Here is a 13,621-nt window from a genome sequence, read left to right on the forward strand (position 1 = left end):
TCTCTCTCAAGAATTGGCAGCTCCATCACAATAACAAACCTGCCCATTCACATTTGATACAGTTTCCTGGCCAAACACCACACACCTGCGCTTCATCAGGCTCCGTACTCTCCCAACATAGCTCCGTAAGACTTATGGCATTTCCCCAAGCTTAAAATTCCCATGAAAGGGACCAGATTTCAGTCCAGAGAAGACATCATGCAGAATGCGATGGACTAGTTACACCTCATCTCAAAAGAGGCGTTCCAGCGTTACTTCTGACAGTGGTAGAACCTTTGGAAGAAGTGTGTGGCAGCCCAAGGGGACTACTTTGAAGGAGAGTGGTGTAAGACTTTTGTATCTGGATATGAGTATTTTTTAAGAATAAAGATCAGATAGTTTTTGAAAACATCTCGTGTCTATATGGATACAGACATAACTTACCTGATAGCACTGCCGATAATTGAAAAAGGTTATGGACCTCAGGTAAGGCGAAATGCCAACTGAATCCTAGATGAATCCCTTCCTCTATGGTCAATGGTATTTATTCTGCTAACTCCTGTCGGGTACAGAAAAAAAAGAAGAAAATATTATCATTACTATTCTTTATGTTATGAACGTCACCAATGGAACTTGGTATAGGCCTGTTAATTCCACGCTCCATATTGTTATTACAAATATCCTACGAAAGAGCAGACTATCAGGGTAGGGATTTTGATCATGCTTCAATGTTTGAGGAAGAGGAGGAAATTATGATAGATTTATGATGCAGTAGTATCAGGAAAGTTTCAGTATCAGGAAGCCTTTGAGAAAGTGTGAAAGTTTAAATAAGTTACTTTGTGAATTCTATTGAAAGGTTTGAGTCTGGAAATAGTAATTATTTATGACAGTGAGTGTAAATGGTCAAGCTTACAAATAATGAATGGGAGACCAAAGGCTTGTAAGAATATTTTAATCAGACTATGACTGTTTTGTAGTGTTAGATGATTTCATTTAAAGAAAGATATCTTTCACTGGAAAGCTCATTAACTGGCCTGAGCTGTTATTGCACTTCGCATACTTTATTAAGTAGCGCTAAAGAGAGATTTGAACAAGGAAAGAGAAGGTGCTGTTGGTAGTAAGAAGGTGCTGTTGGTAGTATGGAGTTCTTGGGTAATGCATTTTGAAATGGGACTGAATTTTAGAAATAAATTATATCCCAAGAAGAACATTCTCAAATACAAGTAAGAAAAGAAAACTATTATAAACAAACCTAGATTTTGTGGTAGTACAGAGCATACAAAGATCGGAAATATGGCTCTTATATTGAAGAAACGAGTATAGCATTGAAGATTTAGTTGCAAACATAATTATGGCAACAGGAATTTTTTTAAGAAGGAAGTGAAACCAAATAAAAAAAAAATTACTACAGGGTGTAGTATAACGACAGAATCTGGAAAGGCTTCATAAGGAGTTTGTAGAATTCCAAGGCAATACAAGCTATAAAGAGGAAGAAAATACAAACGGGGTATTTGAAGTCCAAATGCATGACAGAAGAGATTACGGAACTTATGCACGATGATACATATAATAGCCAAGAAAAATTAGTTCTTCTACATGGCAATAAAATCAGTAAGGAAGATTGTGAAGTTAAGTATGTATGTATTTCAGAAAATATGGCTGCTACAAATTTTAAAGGACACATATATGCATTTCATAGCTTCAATGCTTTAAGATGTGATGGAAGAATTTATGGAGTCAGATGAAACTAGGTCGAGAGACTCGAGGTAAAATCTTTGTATTCAGCAAATAGTTTGATTCCTCAACAATGTTGCCGGTCAGGTGATCTTCCGAAGCGTTATGTATATTCGTGAGTACGTGCGTTGATTTGATCTAGATTATGCCAAAATCTGCCCTAAAAATGAGTTTGATCGTTCATTAACGTGATAGAACTGCAGTTGTCTAGACGTAGCTTTGGAGAGGATCCAGGCTTTGAATCGGCAGATAAGGTAGAGTTTGAAATCTCTGTTTTTATGGGAGAAAATTGAACTTGTGATTTTTACTATGATTTTCTAATCATTATGAACTTTTGAACTGGTGTGGGAGATTTAATATGAACATTCATACCTCTTTTATATTATTGTTTTGTCATGTTACGTTTGCCATATCTTGGCTATGCATTTTACACTTTCCATTATTGTGTTTTGCATTTCATATATTTTTGGGAGTTTTCTATCGTGTTTAATTCTTCCAACAGATGTCTGTGGACACTGTGGACAGAGTGGATAGTGTGGACTGTTTCGAATAACATGTGGTAGACTGTTTTTTTTGACATGACTAGTTATTGATTTGGGGAGTATGTGTGAGTTTGGATATTTTCAGGCTATTAGCCATAGTGAGACTTCTTTAATCAGAAGTGTTTTGCAGTTCAGAGTTTAGTTATCTAACTCGATAATTCATTTATTATGCATTTTAATCTTTGCTTTGTTTTATTCATTTCTTGTTGGGTTATTTGAATAATAAACCTATTTTTGTAGAAACTATTGCGTTTCTTTAAATAGTCCATTTGATTGCTTTGGTGAGAATGAGTGAGATTCGGGTGGGTGAACTTCGGAAAACGATGAGAGAGAGAGAGAGAGGCGATACACGGAGAGAGAGAGAGAGAGGCGATACACGGAGAGAGAGAGAGAGAGGCGATACACGGTGAGAGAGAGAGAGAGAGAGAGAGAGAGAGAGAGAGAGAGAGAGAGAGAGAGAGAGAGAGAGAGAAAAATGGATGTAAGTGTTATCGTGAGCGAACTTTCATACGCCGTTTCCTGAATAAAGATCGTTGGAGCACGTTACGTACACTTTCAAAAAAGTGTTAATTCTGTCCTGGTTACATATGTATATGTATATGTATGTATATATATATATATATATATATATATATATATATATATACATATATATATATATATATATATATATATATATATATATATATATATATATATATATATATATATATATATATATATATATATATATATATATAAGACCTATGCATGATGACGGATGTGGTAGCCAACAAAAATGAGTGGATCTACATGAGAATAAAGTCACTAAGTAGGATTATGAAATTATGTGTGTATATATATATATATATATATATATATATATATATATATATATATATATATACATATACATACATATATAAAAATTATTTATTTCTTGACATTTGTCCATGCCCATCCATATCAATTTTAGTGGCAATACGAAGCAGTCCTCGTAAACTTGAAAAGAAACAGACTTTTATATACATAGTTCTCATCACCTATTCTATATAAAAAAAAAATTAAATTGGGTCAAAAAGAAGCAAGGGAACCAAAAGAAAAACCGACGGGGTAAACGAGAGAAATCATATAATGATCATTGCTCTGTTGCATCTTTTGTAAACATAGGCTGGTGCTTCATATTTTTAAAAGCTGGATGACTTTTGGATGAGTTGGAAATTTCTTCCAAAGTCTTTTCTCTACCAATTGTATTTTTAGGCCTTTTTATGTTAGATGTAGCAAGGTTTTTTGGGGAAAAATATGGGGACGAAAAATGTTTTCATCGTCGGCCTGAAGGGAAAATACATTTATTTTTATTTTTTTGGGTTCTATGCATTAATTCCTTGGATCATTTATGAAGCTCAGTTATCAGTCCCGTTTGCTAGCTGACGCTCAGAATTTTGCTATAAGAATTTGAGAGAGAGAGAGAGAGAGAGAGAGAGAGAGAGAGAGAGAGAGAGAGAGAGAGAGAGAGAGAGAGAGAGAGGGGGGGTTAAATCAGAATAAATCATTATATTCTTCAAAACAGTAACGTAATCTATCTTTTTCATTTTTTATTTTGCATTCATGGATATTAAAAAAAAAAGACTCTTACTGCTATCTAAATGGAGATGAAATCATGACGATCCTTCCACGCGATATGACATGCGCTGTAAAAAAATTTTTTTTGAAAAATTTTGTATGATAATGAATGAAAAAAGAAAGAAGCTTTGGAAAAGGAGAAATTATTTTGCTTAGCATGCGCGGAAAAAAACAGAAGGGTAAAAAAATTTATGCAAAGATATTGTAAAAAACGACTGAATTGCTGAAAAGATGGATCGGAATAATGGTTTTTGACACGTGGAGAGGATGGGCGACGACAGTTCGGGAAAGGGTGTATAATTTGGAAGAATATGAAGGAAGAAGGAAAGCGAGAGAGAGAGAGAGAGAGAGAGAGAGAGAGAGAGAGAGAGAGAGAGAGAGAGAGAGAGAGATAATGCTTGCTAAAAATGACGTGGAAGACGCAGTGGAAGATAAGGGCCTAAATTTTTAAGAAAAACAAGCATGCATGCGAGAAAGAGTTGAGAGGAATGCAGATTAAACAGAGAGAGAGAGAGAGAGAGAGAGAGAGAGAGAGAGAGAGAGAGAGAGAGAGAGAGAAGGGTGAGCTGATGCTAAACCTTTTATATAAGGAAGTGATGCTACGGATACAAGGTTTGTTATGTGTTCATTGTAATTACGTACAGGAACTGTTGTCTGTTCTTCGTGAGGTCCACATTACTTGAGAAAATCCTTATCATCCATCCCCCCAACATGATCAGACATAACAGAAGCAATTTATGTCAACAGTCTCGACATTATCTTTTTTATTTTGTTTCTCTTGTTTACATCCATTTTTTAGTTTAAAAATCTGCTTCCTTAATTGACTCATTTATTCTCCCTTGTTATCATTTCCAGTCGTGCCTAATATTATTAATATTCACTCATATTTGTAACATTTTGCTGACTTTTGAGAACAACAGGAATTACACTTTATATTTCTAATCCAAACTCGCCAATCACATTTGAATATATTTAAGCAACCTTGGCTTCTTTTATTCATTTTACTGATTCTCTTGTAAAATGTGACCTCCAGCCCCATACATCCCGATGTGATCACTATTAATTTTAACATAAACTCTTGTCCTTTTTACTCTAACATTTCTGACATTTCTGTTTTAATATCATAACAAACACTTGACCCATACCTTTTCTCCTATCTAAGACGAAACTGTTCTTGTCCTTTCAGTTCTGATAGTATAGGTTGTTAATACCATTGCTGTTCTAGGCATAAGGTACTTTTCGAACAATAACATGCTTTCTGGTAACATACAACATGTGTTTAGGACATGAACAAGAAGGACTGGAGTTGAATGTAACACTAACTATTGTGAAGTATCCAGAATGATTAGTATAGCCTTACCTAAGCAATGAGAACTATGGTAAAACAACATAGGACAATATTCGGCAACCAGTGAGCTCTTAGTTTTGTAGAGGCTCAACCTATTAACTACCTGACATCATCTCGTACCAATCCTTTTCAAATCTCTCTTACGATATTTCATACTTGCAGAGAGTGAATATTACCAAAAAGAGTAGCATTGCTTACATATTGTAATGTGTTATTATTTACATCGTTTTTCCATTTATCTAATTCCTTTCTCAATGCATTTCGGAGACTTTTATTGGTTAGAGTTTTCTCTTTGTCTACCAAATGTACAGTATCCAACTATCCAGATTTATCAGGTGACCTGGTCTCGCCTTGCACACGTTGGTTTCTAGCTTTCACTGTTTTCTCTCCTATCAATCTTCTCTACTCTGCATTCAACAACCCTTCAAAATGCTCACTAAATGGACAGTAGGCCGCATTTTTCAGACAAATATCCCTCAACTGATATCTTTCATTACAAGATCCATTGCTCAACAAACTTCCTATGTCCTTCAGATTATCTTTTCTTTTTTAATGTATGCTCAGATATAACACTGGGTGTTAAACGTGTATAACCTTTTTTAAATAGATTTTAAGATTATTACTTGACTCATCTCTTTATACAGGTAAATAGTTTCATTCGTCGGTAAATGCATTTTAGGTAATCTTAATTTTGGCTGTTCAGTTATATATACACAAACAGAACCCTGTACTGTTATTTAAACATGAAAACAAAATCATCTGATCAACAATATTATCTTTATGTAACGTAATTTTTGCTTTCATGCCCGTCTAGTAACGGTTCTTAAGTCTTTTATTCTAATTAATAACACATTCTATTTTACATTACTTTTTATTCTTTACGATTGGCTTTCATTTGAGCGTGCCTGACTTGTAGGAAGAATTAGACAAAAGATATCCACAACGGCATTACAAAGTCGATTAACTTTTTTCATTGATGTAGAAAACCGTAGCAAATGCCATTGCAAGGGATATATTGACAAAAAAGATGTACGATTCATGTGTTTAGAACAGAAATATAGAAAAATATAAAAAAAGGATAATTACAATAGTGTTGTTTAAAAGCTTCATATCCATGGAAAGGTGTCTGGAACAAAGTTTGCAGATAGCATTATTTGAAAAAGGCTCATGCTCCCATAAAACGGTTATACTGTTATGAAAATAAGTATATAAGATTTTCCTTTAGCCTACCAGGAAATTTCGAAGACAAACTTTGCGCCCTTGTTTTCATAATGCAGTCACGTTTGAGAATAACAAATTATTTTCACTAAATCAAAAGTTAATTCTCGCGGTAATATGTATTCAAAAATATATATATATTTTGTTCTTTTATATATCCAGTAACATTTATAAAAAATATCCTTGACTTCATTTTAAATAAGTTAATAAAGACACTGGCAAGAAATAAGAACAGGAAATAGACTGACACAACAAAATGGGCAAACGTCCCATAATTGCTGATTTAAGGTTAAAATCCTTTGCGGGAAACTAAAATAGAAATTAATTCAACACGCCTGTGAATCTGCCAACCTAGCACTTTCTAAGTCTCCCTTTCTTGTTTACTTAACAAATAAACGATAAACATTTTCGACAACCTACCCTCTTCCATTCTCTCCATAACAACACAATCTCTTCAAGTACTCTGATTCAGGCCTTTTTCAATGAAACTACAATTTTGTCCTGACTCACCTCGTATGTGTGGAGTAAGGTCCTTAAGCCTTCAGCTCTTCGCAACCCAATTACAATATGCCAATAATTTAACTATTTTCTTTTCAAGTTTTTTTTCCGATTCTTTTCTCTCACCTAGACTCAGGAACCTCCTTTTCCTCGGTGAAAAGAACGGGTTTAGGAACCCCTTGATATATTACGTGTTTTCTTCACTAAAACACTCCTTCAAAGAATTTTTTATATCTCCGGTTCACATCCTTTCGCCACCTATTGCGCGACATACTCTGTAAACCCTACCATCATTTTTAACATCTATTCTTATAAACCACAGCGAATTGGGTATACACTGCTTCTTGCAGCAACCATCAAATATTTATAGTTTGGTTTTATGGTTTAACGTATCCCTCGTAGCTTATTTCTGTTAATATGCAGTTTTACCTTTCTCTTGTATTCACATCCAAAACTCAGTTACCACTGTTTGCTCGTTCTTTCCTCTACTACTGACAGTACCCGTTTGGCTGCTGGGTTACACATAGATTGGTGACCGAGTGCTTATGATAATTTTACTGATCCACGGTTCGGTACAGACCTTCCGCGCTGTTATTTTCCCGTGGTATTCGCTTATACTCAAATCCCGTGCATCTATCTTCTGTGATTTATATATGTCTATGTACAGTATATGTATATATATTAATTATATTATATATATATATATATATATATATATATATATATATATATATACATATTTGTGTGTATACTGTATATATGCGTGTTTGTGTGCATGCATGCATGCGTGCGTGGGTGCGTACGTGCGTGTTTGTGTGTATGTGTGTGTGCGTGTGTGTTGCAGGAGTGTATGTGAGTGTAGTTAGGACAATTTCAACGTATCCATCAAAGAAGATTGACCAACACATAAGAGTTGTGGATTGTAGGGACTTGCAGAAGACCCTAGGCTTAACCAGGTCCAAATATATAAGCAGACATCGGATACGTAATATCATTGTTTCCAAGAGACTGATGACAAAATCATTAAGCATTTTAATCTCATAAATGATCAAATTCGAAGTAGTATAATTAAAACTGTATAAAATCCAACCGAAGACAGCATACGCTCTTATTAATTACAACAGGATAATATGTCATTAATATAACATGTTAATAAAGCTACCCTTTGTCCTTTGGGTAATAAAAATTGATGGATTATTCTTGAATATGTTTTGACATTTTGCCAGATGAATACTTAATAATAATTTCATAATATTAATTTTTCTTTGAACCACATAAATAGAGACAAGAGGTGTCTTAGGTAAAATCCCCCGTATATGACATTTTACTAATACAGCAATAATCATTATTACTATATAAAAATACAGATTTATAGTATCGTAATATCTTTAAGGAATAAAAGTCTCAAGACTAACACGGCATTCTTTTAAGTCACACTGTCTTTTATAAAAAGTAAATCAGTTTACATTATTAATTATGAAAGGACGCGAAATCGCGTACTGAGCTTTTATATATATATATATATATATATATATATATATATATATATATATATATATATATATATATATATATATATATATATATATATATATATATATATAAGGAAAGGAAATGATTAGACAAAAATGTACAGAACATATATGATCTCATAATCAGACTACTAATTATAATATCATGTGTTACTAATCTGTATTTCCAGACGTCAGAAGCTAGAATAAAATACCGAATAAAATGATTCGTAAAAATAAAAAGTAAATATTGTAGAGTTAAATATTTTCAAAAGTTTTAATGAAGATTGTTGTTATGTATGGTATCAAAAAATCCACTAAATCAAATTTCTAGAAATCACTACCAAAAACCAAAATTTTTCAAATAACAAAAATTGAAAGAAAGCATTTCAAAGAAAAATTTGTTATTTCACAGAAACCTAAATCCTAGAATGATTACCTACTAAATAAGCAAAATTTATCTGTTCATCATTGTTTACCTATTCTTAAAGATTTCATCAATCCGAATCATTTCAGCATGAAAAACGCTAAAATCTAATTCTAAAAAGAAATACTAAAATGATTAAGCTATCCACAATGAAATGGAAAGTGATTATCACTGATGATCCAATCTGTTTATTCTCACGCAAACATATACAGCATAGTATTGTATTGTGTGTATATACATATATATATATATATATATATATATATATATATATATATATATATATATATATATATATATATATATTATATATATATATATATATATATATATATACATATATATAACATACATATATATACATATATATAACGCACAGCCACAGTGAGAAAGTTAAGCCTTTGATTGCTAGAATCATTCAATCATTTTGAAACAAATACCTACATCCGCAGCATTTACCGAGGGCGATTATTGTCGGATATTTATAGATCAAGCTAATATATGTCAGAAGAGAATTAAACGCTTTGTACTTGTCACTAATGAACAGAATATATATTGTCCCAGTCAGACACTGTTAATATGACTCTAAAACAGCTTTGATTAAAAGCCTGTTAATTTGTATCTTATCTCGACAGACAAATTAGCCCCAAACTCTATGAAATTAATGTATAGGATATTTATTGTCACTGGTTATGGCAATCCTTTGGCTCACATTTCATAAAAAAAAAAAAGAATATTTTATTTGCTGTCATTCGGTATAGTGTTTAGGTAGAGTCTGATCGATTATTACTGGCTTTGAAACATATTTGTATCGCAGTACTGAGAGAGAGAGAGAGAGAGAGAGAGAGAGAGAGAGAGAGAGAGAGAGAGAGAGAGAGAGAGAGATGGGGTGGGGGGATACAAACTATGTCTTTGCGTTAGAACTTCTTAAAGGGAAGGGATCCCAGACAGGTGTTCAGGTAGGAAAGATAAATTAGATGTTATTTTCAAATTCTGCTGAGCCTTTAAAAGGAAAACCGTCATAGTTTATGTCGAGAAAACTATTTTGTTATTCCTCTCGTTCGATCATTATCCAGGTAAGAGGTTTCCCTCAGTAGGAAGAAGCAAAGGAGAAGTCGGAGTTCAGAAAAAGAGAATCTTGAAATTCTGATGAGGCTTCATATTTTACTGAAGATTCTGTTATTTAATGCATGTGCTACAGCGCATTTTAAACACAACTAATGGTTTGTGTACGTTTTTGCTTGACACATTTCAAGATTTACAAATGGTCGCCAATATATTTAGTCAATTCTTTCTTTTAAGTAAATATTCAGTAAAATTAGTCAGTGCTTTCTTATAAGTAAATAATTCACTGAAATTTTCCTCGTTATTTTTTTAACCTTTGGGCAGTGAACTGTATCAGAAGTAATTCTTTGCACATTAAGCATGGAACATTCGTAAGAAAGCAGTAAGGTATTACGCATCTTGAGTTCTAGGGGTAACAGACAATTTTCAGCTGCTCCTGAGTAAACTATGTGTGTGTGTCATATATACTAAGGGCAGGTGCGAAAAGTATAATCACTTGGACAGATAATGAGATTCATCTATCTCTCTATCACCAAATATATAATTTATTAAATAACAAAGAGATGAAAAAAATTATCATTATGATGATTTTAATAGCCCTCGTAAGTGAAAAGCTTTATGTAGGAACAACACCGAGGACAAAATAAATATGTATGTGCAATGAACTATAAATTATGTTCATATTGACTAAATAAATCTACGTAATTTTTTATTTGTTTATTTTCTTCATTAATATATTACTCGCTTCTTTTTGTCTCTCGCCTCATGTTTTACTACTGAATCTGCCCTTATGTATGCCTGCAAATGATTTCTTTTGTCATGCCACTGTACTTCCGTATTTTTTTTTTTTTTTTCACTAAACTTTGTATTTCACCTGTCATTTTTAGTTTCTTCCTACTTTCCTGTCCTCACCAAACACTCCCTTTTGTCCTCATGAACCAGCCATAGAATTTTGTAAATTCCTTATCCACACCTTTCACCTCAGCGTCTTTGTCCTTATACCATTTTCATCTATATTCTCAGTAACTTCTTCGTTTATCAAATTCCCTTCTTTTAATTCCATTTACATGAACACTTTGACTACTCCCCCCGCCAACTTAAAATTATCTTAATTTTTTGTTTTAAGCAGCCACTATTCTTTACACCATTGTATCACTTTAAGTGAATGAAAAACTTTCTATTATTGTCCAGCGGTATGTTATTAATTATAAAATTGAAAGTAAACTGCTTGGTTACTTTCAACCAGTTTTCTCTTACCTTTCGTTTTCTGTAAAAGAAAACTAGTGATGGCTTTGTCTGTCTGTCCGCACTTTTTCTGTATAAAACTACTGAGGCTAGAGGGCTGCAAATTGGTATGTTGATCAGCCACCTCCAATCATCAAACATACCAAATTGCAGCCCTCTAGCCTCAGTAGTTTTTATTTTATTTAAGGTTAAAGTTAGCCATGATCGTACTTCAGGCACGGTTATAGGTACCAACAACACAGGCCACCAAAGGACCGTGGCTGAATTTCATGGGCCGCGGCTGAGTTTCATGGGCGGTGGCTGAGGTCACCGACGGACAGTAGCTGGGTTTCACGCGCGGCCGCGGCTACGAGTTTTATGGGCCGTGTCTGAAAGTTTCATACAACATTATACGCTGTACAGAAAACTTGATTACGCCGAACAAACCTAGGCTCGTATTTTACTTGTTTTTTACTATTTTTAATCCTGTCTTAGAAATGTATCCGTCATCTAGCACAGAGGTGTCATCATCAGTCTGACCTGACTTGTGTTTAGTGTCTTCTCCAAATTTCCTTAATACGCAAGTCATTCAAGTCATTCCTTTCTAAAGTTTCTGATCTATATCAACTATATGATACTATTACTTACTTCACTCTCTTTCTAGATGTTTCATCTAGAATTAATTTTTTCAAGTTGCAATTTTTCTGTTATGAACATTAAACAGCCCAGCTTGCATTACTAAACTCTCTGTATCCGAGTTACAATTTGAAATGAATCTCTACTTCAACATTAAATTCCTTCAACAAAGTTACTGCCGAGTTGCTTGTAGTAGCTACTGTTTGACCAGTCTTTTCAGGCAAGCAATAATCCTTTATTGCATTTCTGGAGATATACTTTTTGACTCCTAACTTTCATATTACTAATCCTCTGAACGTTCATGAGAATTCCTTCCCGGATTCTATGTTTATTCGGAAAGTCATAAAATAATTTTTTTAAAGTTCCTCTTTCAAAGAAATTTATTACACTTACCTAAATTTCACATTATTACCATCTGTCAGCGCCTAATCTCGTCTTAATAATAATTGTATATAAATACCACTAAAGAATTCCTCTGTCCATATTCAACTCGACAAAAGACTTCATAAATATGCTGTCAAATAACCTTAATTTTCACTAAAAAAACTTTAAAAGAGTTCACATATTATTATTCATAAAACTGGAGCAATATTTTTCTGTGTTAATGCCTGAAATAAAAAAAAAAATAGTTGAATTTGGGTTCATTTGCTTATAAAAATCAAGTGACGGAAATTCAGTAATAATATCGATAGTTCCTGAGGAATGCAAGCTGAGGTTTCAAAGAAAATGTCAGAAGCCCATTCGAAAGGAAGACGGATCAAATAAACTCGCTCTCTCTCTTTATAATATTTTATTTTCTTGTATTTGGAAACCCTTTTTTTATAAGAATTTTTCCTGCATTTGCTCCAGCTTATGGCTCTCCATATCAAACCCACAAATCCATTCTTCTGCTCACAGGAACTGCGGTCATTGAGTTTTATGGGAAAAAGGAAACGTCCGAAGATATTGTCATAAATATAACACCTTGTTATAGGTCTTATGAAAAAATTATTATCTCACAAAAAAAGAACAGCAATAATCCGTAAGATACACACGCCACATCTCTGCGATTTTTTAATCGTTTGAGTAACATTATCCGCTGTGTAAACTGAGAGCATCATAAATTGTCGTTTCAAGTGTTATGGGCATATTCATTATTCAGTGCAATAATTTTTGCTGTTTTAACAGAGTATTCTAATTGTCCTTCGTGGAATACAATTGTTTCCCTATATTTTTTTTGTTCAAAAACTCTTACATGATCAGTCTTCCTGAAGTTGGAAAAGGTAGTGAACTGCCTCCAAAGTCGTAAGAGTCAGAAATTCTTGTATGGAAGTGTATAGAGCAACAAGTATTAAGAAAACTTTCGGACGCAGGACAACACAGTCAAACCCATTCCTTCGATCCCAAGTGCTATTTTTCGAGGAAACGATTCAAAGCGTCAAGAATGACTTCCTTAAAAAGACACAAGACAACCTGAGCTTCCATTGACCGCCTCGTCACGTACACAGGTATTATGGTCTCTTTTTACCTCGATGTTGCTCGTATAGCAATGTGGTAAACTCCAGTAGACTGGAAGAAAAGGTAAAAGTAATGAATCTACCAAGTGTTCCCGCAATCACAGTTTGATATTAAGAGTTAAACGAGGATGTGTAGAAAGAATGAGTGATAATGCCAAGGACATGAATCTCTGTTCCGGATGTACAGGAAAATGGGAGGAGAAAATCCCCTAAAAGGTGTGAAAGTGACGTTATAAGAGGGACAGGAACAGCTCGGAACAAGAGAGAATGCTTACAATATAGGCTTTTACATTCTGTGTGCATGTCTGTGTGTGCGTGTGCGCTTGTGAGTGTATATAGGC

The 13,621-nt window shown here is 33.7% G+C and overlaps 1 long non-coding RNA gene across 1 annotated transcript in view; it reads right to left on the bottom strand.

Moving 5' to 3' along the window:
- Positions 1 to 423: 423 nt before the first annotated feature.
- Positions 424 to 13,621, bottom strand: part of LOC136843214 (uncharacterized) — a 155,837-nt gene continuing 142,639 nt past the window's right edge. The window contains exon 8 of the long non-coding RNA XR_010854481.1: positions 424 to 538. This is a non-coding gene — a long non-coding RNA (uncharacterized lncRNA). The remainder of the gene's footprint in view (positions 539 to 13,621) is intronic.

Source organism: Macrobrachium rosenbergii, chromosome 11, assembly GCF_040412425.1.
Source record: "Macrobrachium rosenbergii isolate ZJJX-2024 chromosome 11, ASM4041242v1, whole genome shotgun sequence".
Lineage (NCBI taxonomy): Eukaryota > Metazoa > Arthropoda > Malacostraca > Decapoda > Palaemonidae > Macrobrachium > Macrobrachium rosenbergii.